Here is a 16,622-nt window from a genome sequence, read left to right on the forward strand (position 1 = left end):
TTCCATTTGAGCAATGAAACTGTCTTTTCTCGTGGTGCATCTTGCCAGCTGCCTAGGACACGTACAGCCAGTAGAGCTTAGAGAAGCCCCTAAGGACAGTTTTGGCCTTGGCTGACCCAGGAACAGACGAACAGAGCAGTGGCTTAAAGCTATCTTTTTTCCCCCCCTTGCCTGCCTCAGCTACACAGCTGAAGACCAGGATACCCTGTGCACATACCACTCTTGGGTGGTTACCCTCCAGTTACTCTGTGATATTCTGTAACCCTAGTGTGAGATGAAGAACCAATATCCACATACTATCTTTGCCTTCACTAGCTGCACTAAAATAAGTGTGTTCTGCCGAGCTGCTGGTGCTCACTCCAACTCTAGCATTCCCCATTGCTGCTCCTAGTGCCGGTGGGAATTCGAGCAGACCACAATCCCGTCACTATATTCTTACCTCTGAGCCAGAATAGACCTTGCTACTTGTTCCACTGGGTAGGACTGACCTTAGTTTGGTTTGGGGGGCCTTTATTGTAACAGCGCATGTTTTGCATTGTAGAGATCTCTGGTTCCTATTAATATTTGACCTTTTGTACTTGAAGCGTCGTTCTGGGGCTTGCTAGTTTATAACATTCAGGAACGGGGACTCCATATTCTTTGGCCTCTGACAATACCCATCGGTTTATTAGAGCCTTCAGCAAGATTTGCTACTGAACCATCCACTAACAACCTCCCCCTCCGTACTTGAATTAAAGGAAATTATAGAAGCCTTTGTTGTAGTTGTAATGAATACCAGGAGGAAAGCTCCAAGTGCATTTTTCAGAATGACTTTGTGGCCAGGTTTTTGTGTTCTTGGATCTAAACTTAAAAAGAAAACCTCAATCAGATTCCCAGTCTGGCCTCTTGAGAAGCCTAAACTCTCCAATCTAGAGAACCAGGGTAGTGAAAGGATTGTGGCAGAAAGATCCATGCAAAAAGGATTTCAGTTTAGTTTGTGAGGGGAGGCTGCCTGTGTTCTTAGTGCCTAGTGTCTTTATCAGAAAGAACCACTTCATTATTGACTTGGTTTGTTCCAAACCACATGCATCCTGCAGAAACCTTCCTCTAGAGGTTCTGAGCCAGAGCAAACCAGGTGGAAAGGAAAGAGGTTTTCAGCCAGCCTTGGATTATGGACATCAACCAACTCTCATGATTTTATTGAGAGTCTCGCAACTGGTACTTGCATCTTTCCTACAACCCCATCTCGTAGAATCAAGGGATTGCCTGAGAATCCAGGCCCCACATTTCTATGATTCTATGAATCTCTACTTCTTCTTTTTTTTGTTGTTTTTTAAGTTTCTAGTCCTCATGGTTGCATGAAAAATCTGGAACCCGTGAAGAAAATGTATTCTAAAGGCTCAGAAACCAGCAGACAAATAAAATGAATCTGAAATGTATTTTTTTTGAACAATCTCATGATTTTTAACTAATCTCATGATTTGGAGGTGGGGGTCTGGCTGGGGATTTTTAAGTGCTTTCTGCTTGGTTGGTAGCCATCTGCTAGACATGGGTAAGCATGCAAACCCCAGACTTTTGCTTGGCAGTTGCATAGCTGGGGCCTCAGTGCCCATTTTGCAAGATGGCTTTTGCAGATGCAATCAGTTGAGCAAACACAATCAGAGTATGGGGCAGGTGTTGTCCACAGCAGGTCCTGCATAAGGGGTGAAGTCAACACCGAACTCCTTGTTCTTCTTGACTGTGTTGTAACAAGAGGCTATTGGTACAGGTTTGGGAGCTAGAACTAGCTCTTTCTGGCTGTGCCACTGATTTGTAGTGTGGCCTTTGGAAAGTCCCTTAACCTCTCTGCCTTAGTTTCCTCATCTGCAAAGTGGGAGCAGGAATCGCCATTTAAGTACCGCTCACCGTGTTGTGGAGATGCTTGTAAATGTGAAGTGCCCTACAAGTGCTAGGAAGCTTTTAGGGTGGGCAGTCTTGGCTAGAAACAAGTCCTCAAATCCTTCATCCAACCCCTCCTCCCACAGAGAGTAACGTACCACTGGGAGGATTTCGGTCGAGGGCTGGCAGCAGGAGTGTGTGTGTGGTTGTATAAGGACGTGGGATGTGGCTGCAGGCAGCAACCGTCACCCTCCACCTTGGAAGGTGAGATGACCGCACTGCAGAGGATGAGCTGCAGCCTGCACCTTGCAGCAGGCCCTGGGTTCGCTTGTTGGCATGTTATGGAAAGTTTAAATACATATTTCTGAGTTGTTTAATACCAGCTCTCATTGTTGTAATGCAAAGAACATCCCAGTGTCTGGCTATCATTTCACCCTGAGGTGGAAACAGCAGATTTTGACTGAGTAAGCCTTATGTATATTACTTAGAAGACATGGGTCGGACCAAAAACCTGGGATCCCAGCACTTGGACAAAGTTTGGATCAGGGTCCAGGTTTTCCAGCCGAGTTTTAACTCTCTAATGAGCCAAACCAAAAGCCCTGGATTCAAACAGACCCTTCGAACTTCCTCCAAAATTTGGATCTGATAGTTGGGGCTTTCTCCCATCTTTACTGTAAATAAATCGTTAGGTTACTGGACTGGGATTCAGTCTGGTAGCAGAGGCCCCAATGTGCAGTGTACTGTATAAACATGCCCTGAGAGACCGTCCCTGCCCCCAAGAGCTTAGTCTATAACGACAAGGAATGGGAAGAGGCACAGAGATTTCACCACGGGCCACAAGGCAGGTCACTAGCAGAACCAGGAATACAGCCCAACTTTTCTGACTCCCAGTTCAGTCTCCTAGCCACTGGACCACTGAGCTCAGTTCTCTTGAGTTCACTATTAATCTCTCTCTGCCTCAATCCCTATCTTGTAAAAGGGGGATAATCTGATTCCTTTCTCTGGCCCTTTGTTTTATCTCTACAGATGGTAAATTTTGGGGGCCAGGGACTTCATCTGCACCGCAGCCAGCACAATGGGGCCCCGATCTTGGTTGGACTCTGTAGGCACTGCTGTAATACAAATACAAAATCACGAGAGTGTAATTTTTTATTCCTATGTGTTAACTGCTCTGTGCTAAGCAAGAGAAGTTGTTCGTTCTCGTTCCAGTTCAATTGCACTCAGTGGAAAGTATTGTCATGGGGCTGCTTTTGCTTAATTGAGCCATCTTGTTTATACTTTAATATAAGATCTTCTGTTATCTAGCCCAGCCAAGAAGCCTGTTGTACATTGGATGAGGGAGATCCTGGCAAGATAAGACAGTGTTACAGTGTGTGTGTTTGCCTCGGTCAGAAAAATCAAGCAATCTGCCACATGCTTCCCCCTTTGTGGAGCATTGGGAGCTAGTATGTTTGGAATTAACATGATGCAATCATTAAATATTTATATATCCTAGGATCTTATCCAAAGGCCAGTGAAGTCAATGGATAGACTCCTGTTCGTGCTGGTACCATGTAGCTATTTACCCAGGCCTGTTCCTAATGGGAACTGGAGCTGAGTAGTTGGCTTAGGTTTCTGGGCTCTTAATAGCCCTGGATAGGTGGATCAATTGTGTGAATGACAGGGTTGGAGGAAGTGAGCTCTGATAGCCAGAGCCAAACGCAGTGCAAGGTCACGTCCCACCTTACGCAGAGCTTGGTTGTCCTGAGTTCTGACCTGCGCTGTTCTAGTCCTTGGCCTTACTAAGAAGAGCTGGCATTGCTTGGCGCCAGCGTAGGTACTGTGGAAGCTTCTTCTATTCAGCTCTACCAGTGCGCCAGATTTCAGTGCTGCATGGAGAATGCTGGTAATCCAGCTCTGTGCTTGAGGACCTGTAATTGGGCACCGATTAATTTCACACCCGTCACATGCCACTACTTGTGAGATACCCACAATAGCTCTCAATGCTATCCTATTATTTGTTGGAGCATCTAGAACCCCAATTAATGTCTGCAAGGCCGGCTCTGGCTTTCTGGCCACCCCAAGCAAAAAAAAAAAACCCTGCAGCACGGCCGGAGCGTGGGTGCAGGGGGACTCCCTGCCCTGCAGATGTGCCCCAGCTAGCGGGGGGAGGAGGAGGGAGCGGGGGCAGAAAGAGAAGGGGGGCGGCCAGGGCTTCAGCGGGGCGCTGCCACGCAGCCCCTCCCGCTGTGCCCCCTGCCGGGAGGGCTCTGCACCGCTCCGGTCGGCTGGGAGGGAAGGACGCGGGCTGCCCTGCCGGGCTTGCTTCAGGGCGCTCCTGTCCTCCGCGCCGCTGCCCCCTACAGGGCGGCCGGAGCAGAACCAAAAAAAAAAAAAGTGGCCGTGGCGCCCTAGGATTGGGCGGAATGCCGCCTCCTACAAGCTGCCGCCCCAAGCACCAGCTTGCTCGGCTGGTGCCTGGAGCCGGCCCTGAATGTCTGGGGCACCCATTGTAGAGACACCTAATGAAGGGGCAGTCCCTGGTCCAAAGAGCTTCTAGTCTGGCAAAAGACAACGGCTGGTTACAGCAAACAGGTGTGGGAAGGACAAGGTGGCAGTGGGACAATTATAATTAGAGTAGTAAGCAGTGGTCATAGGAGGCTTTATGGTGACATGCGATATTGCCACAATAACTTGTCCTGACGGGTTGGGGAACAGAGCTGTGTGCCACCCCTCAGCGGTGGAATTGGCCATACTGCAGGTCTTCGTGGGGAGCATGTGGTAAAATAAATTAGAGGCTTCACCACAACAACAGGAGTTCTCAGGCACAGGTGGTGATAAAACGGGCACATGTTGTCCCTAGTCCCACCCTCCAAGAACCTCTAAATCAGGATTTCTTTCCTTCTCCCGATGGCATAGGCTGTGCAAAGCTGATGCAGTCAGTCTGCTGTGTGTTGATCCCTGGCAGCAGAGCTGGGTTGAGTCCAATGGACTGGAAGAGAACTTGGGCTGTACGTGCCCATCTAGCTCAGGCACATTATACGTTCCAACAACTCTGTCTGCTCCGCTCCCAGGCCAACTAAAACTTCAACCCCCCAGGCATGGCGATGGGTCACTCTCTCGCTTCCCCCCTTTCCCAGAGTTAAAATTAAATTGCAGCTGAATGTAATCCTCCTGGAAGCGAGGGACTCGTCAGGCTAGCTGGAAATCAGGCAACGGGTGGGCGGGCGCTATTAGGATGATGTATTGATTTTATATAGCACCTTTCAGAAGGTCATATACAATGTGCTTGCGGATCCCATGCAATAATCACTGCACTTTCTGTACTGCTGAAATTCAGCTACATCTGTGCTGGTATGGGGCAGCTGTGATACTAGGCCAGCAATAAAATGCAGCAATGAAAAGGACAGGAAACAAAGAGGCAATACCTATCCAATTAAAGTGACTGGTAAATTAAGGTAGGTGAAATGTAATTGCTGAAGCTATTACTTGTCTAGAACACCAGGACCAATATTCCTAATCTTGCAAAGAGCACCATGGGATATGTAACTACCAAGAGCAATCAGGAGAAAAGGCCAACATGGTGGATTCGTGTCATTCTGCAAGGGGCTTAGATAGGGCGAGGAGTGTGGAATGAATGCCTAGGTAGAGACAGAGAGACCTTAGACAGGCGTGCATCTTATCACAAAGCCACGCAGACTTTTTCCACACAATCCTGCCAAATCACCTCAATCTAGGTGCGATGAGCTCCCTGCTCTTCCAGCCCTGGAGCTGTCCCGAGTAAAGAAACCAACTCATTCCAAATTAGGTCATGGCTTTGCGATGTGGACAGATGTTTGGCAGGAAGCAAAATGAGACAGCCAAGCTACTTTCAGAGGGACAATCTGCAGGCTGGCAGGCCTAAAATTGGAAACACACACCTCACCTTTACTTTGGTAGGCTTGCGTGCAGATCTACTCTACCTGCCTGACCAGCTACTTGTGAGTAGACAGGGCAGTGAAATGTACAAAAGTTCTGCTGTTCCAGTCCCTAATTCCTTGGGTTCTGCTTCAGGCTCCAATAAATGAGGGCATGTGGTCCAGCCCAGCTGGAGAGGGCTAGGATGGCTGAACTGGCCTTCTTATCTGTTTGATTGGTAGCAGCCTCATATCTACCACCTACCGAGAAAAGGTTGCTCGGCGGGGCAAACTTTTTAGAAATATGTTAGTGATTAAAAGATCAAGCATTCAGTGAAAGTGCTGCTAGGTAGTCTCCCAAATGAATTGTCCTTGGCTTAGGGAAAGAAGATAATGATTTCTCTGCCCTCTAGGCAGCACGGTTCTGCGTGCATGTCCGTGTACGTGTACACACAAACTTTTGCATTGGGGTGCCAATGTAACCATTTGCCAGAGTTGGGCAAGGCTACTGTTGCTGAAAGAAATATGAGCAAGCCCTGTAACTGCACATGCAAGTTTCTCTCTGGGACAACCTTACAGCTCACTGCTTCCTATCAAACAGAGGAACGGGCTTGCAAATTTTGCCCAGAAAACACCCTGTGGCCATCTGAAGCAGCAGAAAATGACTAACCAGACTGTGTGGAGAGTAGCTGACAAGCAACTTCACCAGCATCCAGGCAGCACTAAGCGGGAAAGCGTTCAGATGGGAAAAATAAACCCAGGCCAGCAACAAATCCAACGATTTGCTGAGGAAGGGGTCCATCCATGTTTCAGCTGCTTCCAGCGTCTTCCTCTGTCTGCCCAATCTCTTGGAACAAGTTGCAAGCTAAAAAGGGCTTTGATTTCTCCTGGCTGAAGTGCAGCCTGGGATAAATATTTCTTGAATCCAACAGCTGATTTTCAGGTTATGCACACAACACAGGAGCACAGTGTGTGTCATGTCTCCCTCTAATGGCTGATCCACCTGAGAGGTTTAAGAGTAGTATTGCTACCAAAGAAAGGCGTTACTCCTTTAGTTCAAGTGGCAGAGACCCCTACTTCTAGTGCTGCCAGCATAGGCGCTCCGGAGCTTGAGCACCCATGGGGAAAAATTAGTGGGTGCTCTGCACCCACCGACAGCCATGCTCCGCTCACCCCCCGCCCCACATCCTCCTCCCGTGAGCATGCCATGTCCCCGCTCCTCTGCCTACCTCCCAGCGCTTCCTGCCTGGCTGCCGCCAAACAGCTGTTTGGCAGAGTTAGCATGCTCCGGGAGGTGGGGAGGAGCAGGAACATGGCGTGCTATGGGGAGGAGGCGAGGAAGAGGTGGGGCCGGGACAGGGATTTGGGGAAGGAGTTGGAATGGGGGTAGAGTTGGGGCAGGGACTTTGGGGAAGGGGTTGGAATGGGGGCGGGGAAGAGGGGGCGGGGCCTTATGGAAGGGGTGGAGTGTGGATGGGGGCAGGGGCGGGGTCGAGCACCCACGGAAAAGAGGGGAAGTTGGCGCCTATGGCTGCCAGTCCGAGGTTCAGCGTCTGCTGGCATCGCACACAGATGATGCAGAGGAGTGACTGACTTTGCGAACTGACAACGGCCTTTTACCAAATCACCCACGATATGGCTGTTTTTCCCATCAAGCTGCAACAGCCATGCCTTCCTCTGGCTGCAGTGGAATTTCACAGGTTTATATAAGTCAACTGGAAACAGACTTTTTAAAACAAAGAAACAAACAAAGTCAGGGTGGAAGTTTAATTGGTCAGAGCTCTGTTACACCTGTGCACCCTTACAAAAGTGTGTCTTAAAAGTATACAGCAACATTTGACATGAGGTTTTCAGGAAAGCATTTAAGCACATGCTTTAAACCAATTGAAGTTCTGTGCTGGGGCTTTAAGCAGGAAGAATGGCATACATGCGGTAAAATCAAGGTGTAGTAATTACGTTGTTGATTCAGATATTGCGTCCTGGGACTACGGGATAAGAATTCCAGTGGAGGCTTACAAAGGGCAGTTAGGTGCCCGATTCCCTTTGAAAGTCAATGGGAGTTGGGTGACTAACTCCTGTTTCTGCCCCTTCATGACACCAAAGCATTTGGGATTGCCATCATTCCAAATTGGTATGCACAGGCCTGATATTTAACCAGACTGTAACTTGTCCTACTATGGGACCAGCCTGATAGTAAAGCAGAGCGAGAATCTTTTGGGGTTGACCTTAAACTAGAACTGGGTGGGATTTTTTTCATACAAAACTTTTTTTGGGGGTGGGGACAAAAACTGCAGATTTGGTGACACAGAAATGTTTCACGTATTTGTATCAGTTTCACTGGATTGTTCCACTGGAAAAAAATGTGAAAAGAAAATTCAAAAAAGAATTGAAACGTGTTGACATTTTTGAAACAAAACGTTTTGATTTTTCGGATTGTTTCAACACGTCTTTTTGCTTCAATCCCATTTAAAAAAAAAATCAAAAACGTTTAAAAATGGTTGTGATCAAAACACATTTCCGTTTTTGTTGAATTGAAACATTTTGTTCAACCGGAAATGAGCGAATGGATTTCCTTTTTGATTTTTTTCAGAATTGCCCGTGAAGAGAAAAATCAGATATTTGCACAGTTCTAATTGTAGCATCCTGTGGTGGTGGTCACATTGCAATGTGCCACAGAGAATGGGAGACAGCAGCCCTACACAGTTTGGGTGTTTGTCATTTATTTAGTCTGTTTCCTGCAGCGAAACTGAAAGAAGCTGTGGAATTTGGCTTGTTACAGGGAAAATTTTTGCCCCATGCATCTTTATGGGTTTTGAAATCACAAAGAAAATGACTTTTTTAAAAAAAAAACCCAACCCCCTGTGAGATTTGTTCTGGATTTTCGTTTCTTGCTAATGTGCTTGATGCAAACATTCTCAACGGTTTGAGGCTGGGTCAGGGTCCATGTGCAGGAGTCCTGAGCATGCAGTGCGAGGCCCAGAGGCAATGTGAGCTGGAGAATTAAATGCTGCTCCCCCACTGTTAAATAAATAAATACATAAAAACGGCCTTCCTGTAGGCTGGCAGAGGAAGGGCAGCAGATTGTGTGGCGAAGTCTCTGCTTTGCGTCTCTTTCCAGGCAGGGTGGCTGTGGAATATCCGAGCTGACATCTGTAAACCCTCCCTGCTAAGGAAACCTTTGTACTCAGAATCTAACAGGGAGTGAGACAAGGAGGTGGGCTTTGAAACTGCCATGAAAGGAGCACACTGCAAACATACTGAGGGTCTCTTGGGCCTTCTAAACAGCTTGGGCTGGAGTAAGATTTCCCTGCTGGCTCCAGCCCCTTGCTTTCTTTCCCTGAAGCAGGTTTGATAAATTGCAGTGCTTTAAAAGAAACAAATCCAAGTTAGACTATTGAAAGGCTGCAAGCATAATATGCTCCTAGACAGACCTTGGCTAGTATTCTCGGTTGGGTCCTGCAGCGGCAATGAAAGATTATCCTAAGTTTTCCACCTTGGTGAGCTTTTAGGTCCTGTCGGCTGCCTGTCAGCTAGCTGGCACTCTCCCAGCCCTAGCTCTTCTGGCCCCTGTTACATGGCCCATGCTGATCGTTAACGAACTTGGGTAAATACAGAGCCTTTCAGCCTTGTGGTTATGAGCTTGTGGACAGAGTTCTCCTTAACACAGCACAATGAGTCTTGAGGGTCCCCCCCCACTTTCTCGCTGCCCATTTCCGTGACCAGCGCCAGTATCGGGAAGACAGGTGCTTTGGTGGCATGGAAGCTGGCACAACCCCTCACTTGCACTAGCCTTTCACCGCAGAAGATCCGGGACTGCATTGCAGTTGGGTTCAAAGTTAATGCGTTTGATCCCATCTTAGCTCTGAGGCTCTAGACCTGTCGGTGCCATCCCTCCCTTATATCCTTAACCCTCCCGCTTCGACAAGCCGCTGCGTGCCGCATCTAGGATGACTCAAAAGTCAAAGGATTGGGTTGCAGACTTAGCTCTGCTGTGCTGGTTCTGCAGCTCTCCCATGCCCTCAGCCTCCCTTCCTCCCACTCGCTTCACCCACCCACCCCAGCCAGCTGGCACGCCGGTCCTCTGGTGCGTGCGGCCGACACACCGCTGCAGCTTCTCCCCTCGGCCAAGGCAGCTGCTAGACAGATGCCGGGCAGCCATTCATCCAGGACCCCCCTGCAGTCTCAGGCCTGCTCAGTCTGCCACTACAAAAAGGCACCTGGAAAAGCCCTGCATCCTAAGCCCAGGCCTCACAAGCCTGCTGGATATAATAGTCATGGCTGGTAAGCCTCAGAAGAGGCCGGAAGTAGAATCATCGCCAGGTTTGCAGCTCAAGGCTGAGGTGCATTGACAGCTGGTGCCTTGAGCTGGAATAACAAGGAAGCTGGAGATGAGGCAACAGAGAGCTGTAGGTGAGAGGTTTCTGCAATTCCCACCGGCCGTGCCCTTGAGTATGTCTTTACTTCAAGGTTAGCCCAGGTGATCAGCACCTGGGTTAGCCTAGCACGGGTGTGAGAAAAGCCCTACCCACGTTATTTTGTCCTCAGTGGTGGTGCACTCGCTCGTGTGTGTTGCTGGGATGTCTGGGGGCATATCCCAGGGTTCTTTGCATTGCAAGTCAGCTGGGATGCTCTGAGTCTTTCCCAGTGAATTGTGTGAGAACTTGTCTGTTTTTCTAGGCATATGGGGGATTGGGGGAAGGCACTGGAGGACGATCAGCACTTGAGAGGTAGGTGGGTTACTAGCCACAGTGAAAGTGGCCCCGGGGTCTAACCCTCTCCCTGGCCGGGCCAGCTAGCCCACATTGAAAGCACCTCCAAACATGGGTGAGGGATTTTGTGTGTGAATGGGAGTGGGGGGTTAGGGACAACACCCAAATAGCCTGGGTTAACTGTGCAGTGACAGCACACCCTGTAATGGCTGGGAGTTTGCTAATAGAAGGAACGTTGGGTATGTAGTCAGTGCTTAGATGCTATGGTCATGGATGCTACAGAGAAACCTAGGGTAGATGTATAGATAGGAATGAGAAGTGGGGCAAACACCTCCGGGCAAATGGCAAACTTTTGCTTTTTGCAAGTTTTTCGAACAGGCAAATAAAACTATTCCTCGTTTTGCCAAAGCACGTTAGGAAGCGGTGACGACCCTGGACCATAGTGTCACAGGGCTCTGTGCTTCTGGCACAGAAGACGTGTGCTCATCAGAGTGGGGTGTAAGAGCTTGCATTGCAGAAGTGTTCATCTCGGATCATGGATTTATTCTCCCTAGGAGGATCATGCTCTGCATGACTCAACCCTTTTGCTCTTCCAGTTGCACATGTGCTGCTTCTGCACTTCCTGCTCCAAACTGTTGCCTTGAGTTTCTGCAAGCAGATAATGGTAGTTCATTTCCTTTCACTCCAGAGATGGCTGCGTTTCCAAAGTGAGCAAAATCTAGTGTTTTGCATCTGTTTCCAAATTTAGAACCCACTTGTGCATTTCATCAAGAAAGATTGCTGCTCTAATGAGAGCTCGTATGCTTATATAAATGTAAGATATAGTATGTCATTTCATACCTATACGTTTTGGGGAGAACGTGCTTTATTCTTCATATGTAACAAAGCATTTGAATCCCTGTTTTAAGGGCTGAACTCAGGGCATCCTTAACTTAACAGCTGGCACTTCCATAATCATCATTTGAATGCCAACAGTGTGCTTGGTTCTGCACAAAACTCAGAAGCAGACACTGCTCCTGCCCTAAAGAGCATATCATCTGGCCCCAATCCTGGAAGTGACTCCATCCAAATTGACCCTTTCACCCGTGTGGAACCCGTTGAAGCCTTCCTGCTTATAGGCCATGAGTGAGCAAAGCACCAAGGCATTTAGCTTAAAGTTAAGCACATATTTAAATCCCATTGAAGTCGATGGGACGTAAGCATATGTCTAACATTAAGCATATTCTATGCTTTGTGGAATTGGGGCTAAAGTCACATGCAGGATTGGAGCCCGCCTGTATAGAAATTACGGTGGGGGAGGAGGTTCGAAAGGCAGAGATGGGCTTTAAGTGCCTAATTCCCATTGACTGAATGAAAATTGGATGTCTTTGTGCCTTTGACTATCTCCCTCTATGTTCTCAGTTCCCCGGCCATCTAGCTAACCTTTGCTGTTAGGCTTCTGGTCCATTAAATTAACTAAATGTGATGTGCCAGACACACCACTCCCCACACATAAATTCCAGCTAGCAGGCGTGTGCCAGGACTTCCTTGCTCAGCTGTCTGAAGTTACACCTGGCGAGCTCCCCATCACTGCTTTCCTAATTCATATCAGAGCTTAATTCTCTGGAGCTCTCAACAAGAAACCAAACCATGATGTGTGTCAAATGCTCCAGCACGGTTGGTCCTGTCACTTCTCCATGACACACTTCCCCCCTTCCCCTGTGGGACGCGAGATGGCTCGGGTTGTGTTTACCTGTTTCCCATTATGGAGTCACAAGGTTGGGAGGAAACTCTTATGTCAATGGAATGTCATTGCCAATGCTGCCTTTATTCCTGGGGGAGGAGGGGAGAGAAAACATAATTCTTATTCTCTTCCACAAAATGCAGGCAATTAATCAGGAGTTGTTTAGATGGGAATTCACTGAAGTCAGCTGGAGATCTACCGCAGTGTGAGGTCACGAGCGGTGGTGCGGAGACTAACAAGTCCCAAGCATTTAGGATGCCCGATGGAAAGTCTGTATTTGCACATATGAGAGGTTAACTTCCCTGCTTTTGCTCCTCTCAATCCTGTTTTGGTGAAATGTGTTTGTTACAGCCCTGGCTAAGGATGGTCACCAGCCGGTTGTATTGGGCTCAACCTTTAGATCCCTGTGTTGTCAAGACAATTGGCACATTCCTGGGGTGTAAACTTCCTGTCTGGCTCTCCTCCTTGGGATGTGGGGTCCTCAGTCCAAATGCCTTCTGGCCGCAGACCAGTGCTGAGCGTTCCATGCCGCCCACCCAGTTTGTGTGCTCTCCCCAGAGTCCTCCCCGTGGGCACTCTGTATTACAGTCTAGCGCTTTGGGGACCATGTGACAGCATTATTGTACAGTAGCTGGAATTTGTGAAGGTCATAGACTCCACTGCTTTAAAATAGGCCTTTGCCTGAGAAATAAAATTCCAGCAAGCTTCGCAGGAAGGTGGTATGGTCCAGAGCTAGGCTAGGAATCTGGCATTACGGGTTCTATTCCTGGCTCGGCCACTGGCATGGTGTTTGACCTTGGGCATTGCACCTCTTTGTACCTTAGTTTCCCTGTCTGAAAAATGGGGGTGATGCTACTTGTCTTTCCTTGTGAAGTGCTTTGAAATTTTTGGATAGAATGCACTAGATAAAAGCAAAATACTATTATGGGGACCTCTGTGGCCTTCCTTTGGATTTCAGAATAAAAGGTGTTTGGGGGATGGGTTAGAGGAACCCAAAGGGTTCTGTCTTGAATTATCTAGCCATTTGAGGTACTACATAGTGCTAGTCCTGTATCAAAGAATGTTGGTCTACTGAGAGCTGATTAACTCAATCCCCAGAATGTTTGTTTGTTTCTTTCTTGTTTGGAAACTCTCAATTCCAAACCATTTTATCAGCAAGAAGGAATTTCTGGCCGCACATTGAAATAACTTTTAAATGCAGTTGTAACTTCTCCAACTTTCTCACAAGTACGTACAACAATTGAGGCTGTTCTGGGGTGATGCTTTTTATATTATTATTTTAAATTGATTTCCCCCCTCCAATATGCCCACAGCTTATTTACTATAAACGGGGGGAGGAGTATAAAAAAGGCAAGTAATATTGATTGTAGCCCATGGCTTGCCAAATGGGAAGAGAGAAGTACACATGTTAAATCCACATTCACTATTTTCCCATCATCAAATAGCGATAATATTGTAAATTCTACAAAAAAGAAAGAAAAGAATCATTTAAAGTAACTTTTCAGCTGTGCTCAGCAAATGAGAACAAAATTTCAGATGCAAAGCATAAAAGAAATTTGATTTTTAATATTCTTGTTAACAGCTATGGGCCTGATTGGTTGTTCCTTGTGCACCCCAAACCAATTTTGCAGGAATACGACCTGTGTCACTGAGGATCCAATTTAGATATTTTGGGCCAGATCCTCAGCTGGTGCAAACTGGCATAGGGCCAGATCCTCAATGGTGCTTTCTCAATAAGGTATCAAACAAATAAACTTTCTGATACTTTTTATTTCCTTTCCTTTCCCACAGGGGTCACTGAGGCACACACAGTTAACTATTTTCCTTTGATCCAATCCTATCTCCTCTAGAACATTTACTTACATATGCTTGTCTGCAAACTTTAGTTTCAGCTTGTTCGTATGAGATTCCTGCCCCCATGGAAATTGGTGGGAGTTTGGGAGTTTTGTCATTGACTTCAGTGGGGAACCAGGATCGAGCCTTTAGGTCTCATCTTGGCAAACCATGAATGGCCCGGATCTTGCAAGCTGTTCTACATGGATGGACTTCCACAGGGGTCTGTTCATAGGGAACAGCTTGTGGGATCGGGACCTAAACTCTTGGCAGGACACTGAATCGCTGTCTTATCTACTGATCTCTGTGAGAGCAGCTTTCTTGGTTAGGAGGTCCACTGCCTTGCAGCACGCTGCCCTGCTTAGAAACGGCTGTATCTTTTGGATCTGAAATTAACAAAACAAAACCAAAAATCCTGGCCTTTCTCCATCCAGTTTGTATTTTCAGGGGCTATTGCAATGTGTAACCAACTAAGGACCAATAGAACTGTCGTTATTTTTATTCCCTGTCTCTAATGTGCTTGGATCAGCATTGGCGGATCAGCAGATTACGTTGTACTTTATAAATTGTCTGCAAAAAACCTCACTTTTGAGTACATTCCAGGGCGCATTGGAAGTGTGAGAGTTGGGGTCAGGCCCCTCCATGCATTAGGGGGGCCTGTGGCAGGAATCAGATAGTTCTGCTTCTAATTGCTTTTTAAACTCTCCACAGATTTTTGTGCATTAAACAATGGGGTAACAGAAACACAAATACATTGGTGCTGTGTGTACAGTTTGCATTTACAGAGGGGGTTATTTTGCTTTGATCGAGGCCAAGGACTGGATCAGTACAGTCAGCCAAATAGCTGTCAGGCTGAAAAGGGGTGGGCTGAGGTTTTAAACAGCAGCAGAGTTTGGAAATACAGAGGGTTTCACTCTGAAATCACCTGCTGAAGTCATACCAGTTCCAAACACATGGTTATTACATTTGTGTCTAGAGACCCCAGCCAAGATCAGGGTCCTGTGGTGCTAGGGGCTGTACAAAACACCGCACGAGACAGGCTCTGCCCCTGCTACCTGGTGGTTACCTGGCAGCCTGCATGAAATGACTTGTTGATGTTCGTTGTAGTGGACAGGTGTCCACCTCCCTAGCAATGACATCATAGCCATGGGGACCGACCTGCCTTCTTCCCGTCGGAGCTGATCCCTCCTGCTCAGGATTAAGCCCACGTGCAGGGAAAGATTGCGAAGATGCACTGCTGCTGTCTTGTGCTGTACTTATTCTGTGGGTAAACAGACAACATTATTCTCCTGGGCTACTTGGACACCTTGTGCTGGCACTCAAGTGTTCAATCAGCAGAGAAGCTAATTGCTCTGTATTTAGGAGCTGCTTCCTCTTTCAGCTTGGCTGGCTGTTGGAGCGGAGTAGGCTGGTCCAAGGCTTTGCCATTGCCCTGCGTCCTCATGGGGAAAGCAGGCTAGGCCACGTCTATGGAACCCATTGCTTCCAGCTGTGGAGATCTCTCTTGCAGTATCTGTCTGTATTAGTCTTTTCTATCTGTCTGTCCGTCCCCCTCGCTACCTGCCGATTTATCTGTTGATGTTTTTATAATGTAATATCTGGGCAGCTCCCAAGAGACGACAGGCCGGATTTCCAAAAGCACCCACGTAACGTCGGGGTGCAAGTCCATTGACTGTCAATGATATTTGTGCTCCGAAGTCATAGGTGCTATTAAGAACCCGCCTTGAGAGCCTGAATTCCCAATAGACCAGCAGTCTGATTTTTTTTTTCCCTGCATCCCCTTTGGCAGTTGGAGCCATGGTTTTATTTTCCCAATGCATTTCTAAACTCTTGTTCTGCTCTTTCCGCTCCTGCTATTCCTTCCCCTCTCTCTTTCGCCTTCACCTCTTTTCCTGTCTCTGTCAGAGAAGTGAGTTTTATACTCCCTTGGGAAGGCTGTGAGATTTGCGGTCATTCTAGCCTTCCCCAGCAATGGTGCCAGACCTTGCTCCTGTTGCGGAGAAAGCTCTAAGTCCCACTCTGGTAAGCTAGACCCTGGAAGGTGGTGTCATCATCTTAGAGAGAGAGGTTCTGTAACTTACTCTGGGTCAGTTCTATGCAGATCCTGGAAAATTAGGACCAAGACTTTGAATAGAACCCAGTATAATCTATGGCGAGCCAAAACTGTGACAAAAAGCAACATTCTCTTCTACACCATCAGAAAAGCAGCTCTCTGCAATGAAGGAGCTCCCAGCAGGTAGTTCCACTGCCCACCCTCTTCTCCATTTCTATCCACACTATGCAGGGCAGCACTTTCAAAAATAAACTTCTCAGCCTGTGAAATTTGCAGTCCGAGCCGTTGTGCTGTAAACTTCACGTAGCCTGTGGCTGCTGTGAAACGTGCCAGGTCCTGAACGTCAACAGAATGCATCAGAAGGAGCAGTGCAGTTCAGCAGCCAAGATGAGTGGTTTCCCATCTTGGGTTCAAGAGTTACTTGTAAATAGGCCTGGAAGGATCAGATTTGTGTTGGTAAATGTCTATTTCACCGCACACACACAAACAGATGAAAAAATATTTCCTTGGATGATGCTCTAAATAAGGGGTCGGCAACGTTCGGCACGCGGCTCGCCGGGGTAAGCACCCTG

General features: G+C 47.6%; 1 protein-coding gene across 2 annotated transcripts in view; it reads left to right on the top strand.

Annotated features, from left to right (window-relative positions):
• The window catches only part of LOC112120222 (peroxidasin homolog), a 73,129-nt gene that overhangs the window by 9,589 nt on the left and 46,918 nt on the right, over positions 1-16,622 (top strand). The window lies entirely within an intron of this gene.

Source organism: Terrapene carolina, unplaced genomic scaffold (assembly GCF_002925995.2).
Source record: "Terrapene carolina triunguis isolate 2854851 unplaced genomic scaffold, T_m_triunguis-2.0 Scaffold130, whole genome shotgun sequence".
Taxonomy (NCBI): Eukaryota; Metazoa; Chordata; order Testudines; family Emydidae; genus Terrapene; species Terrapene triunguis.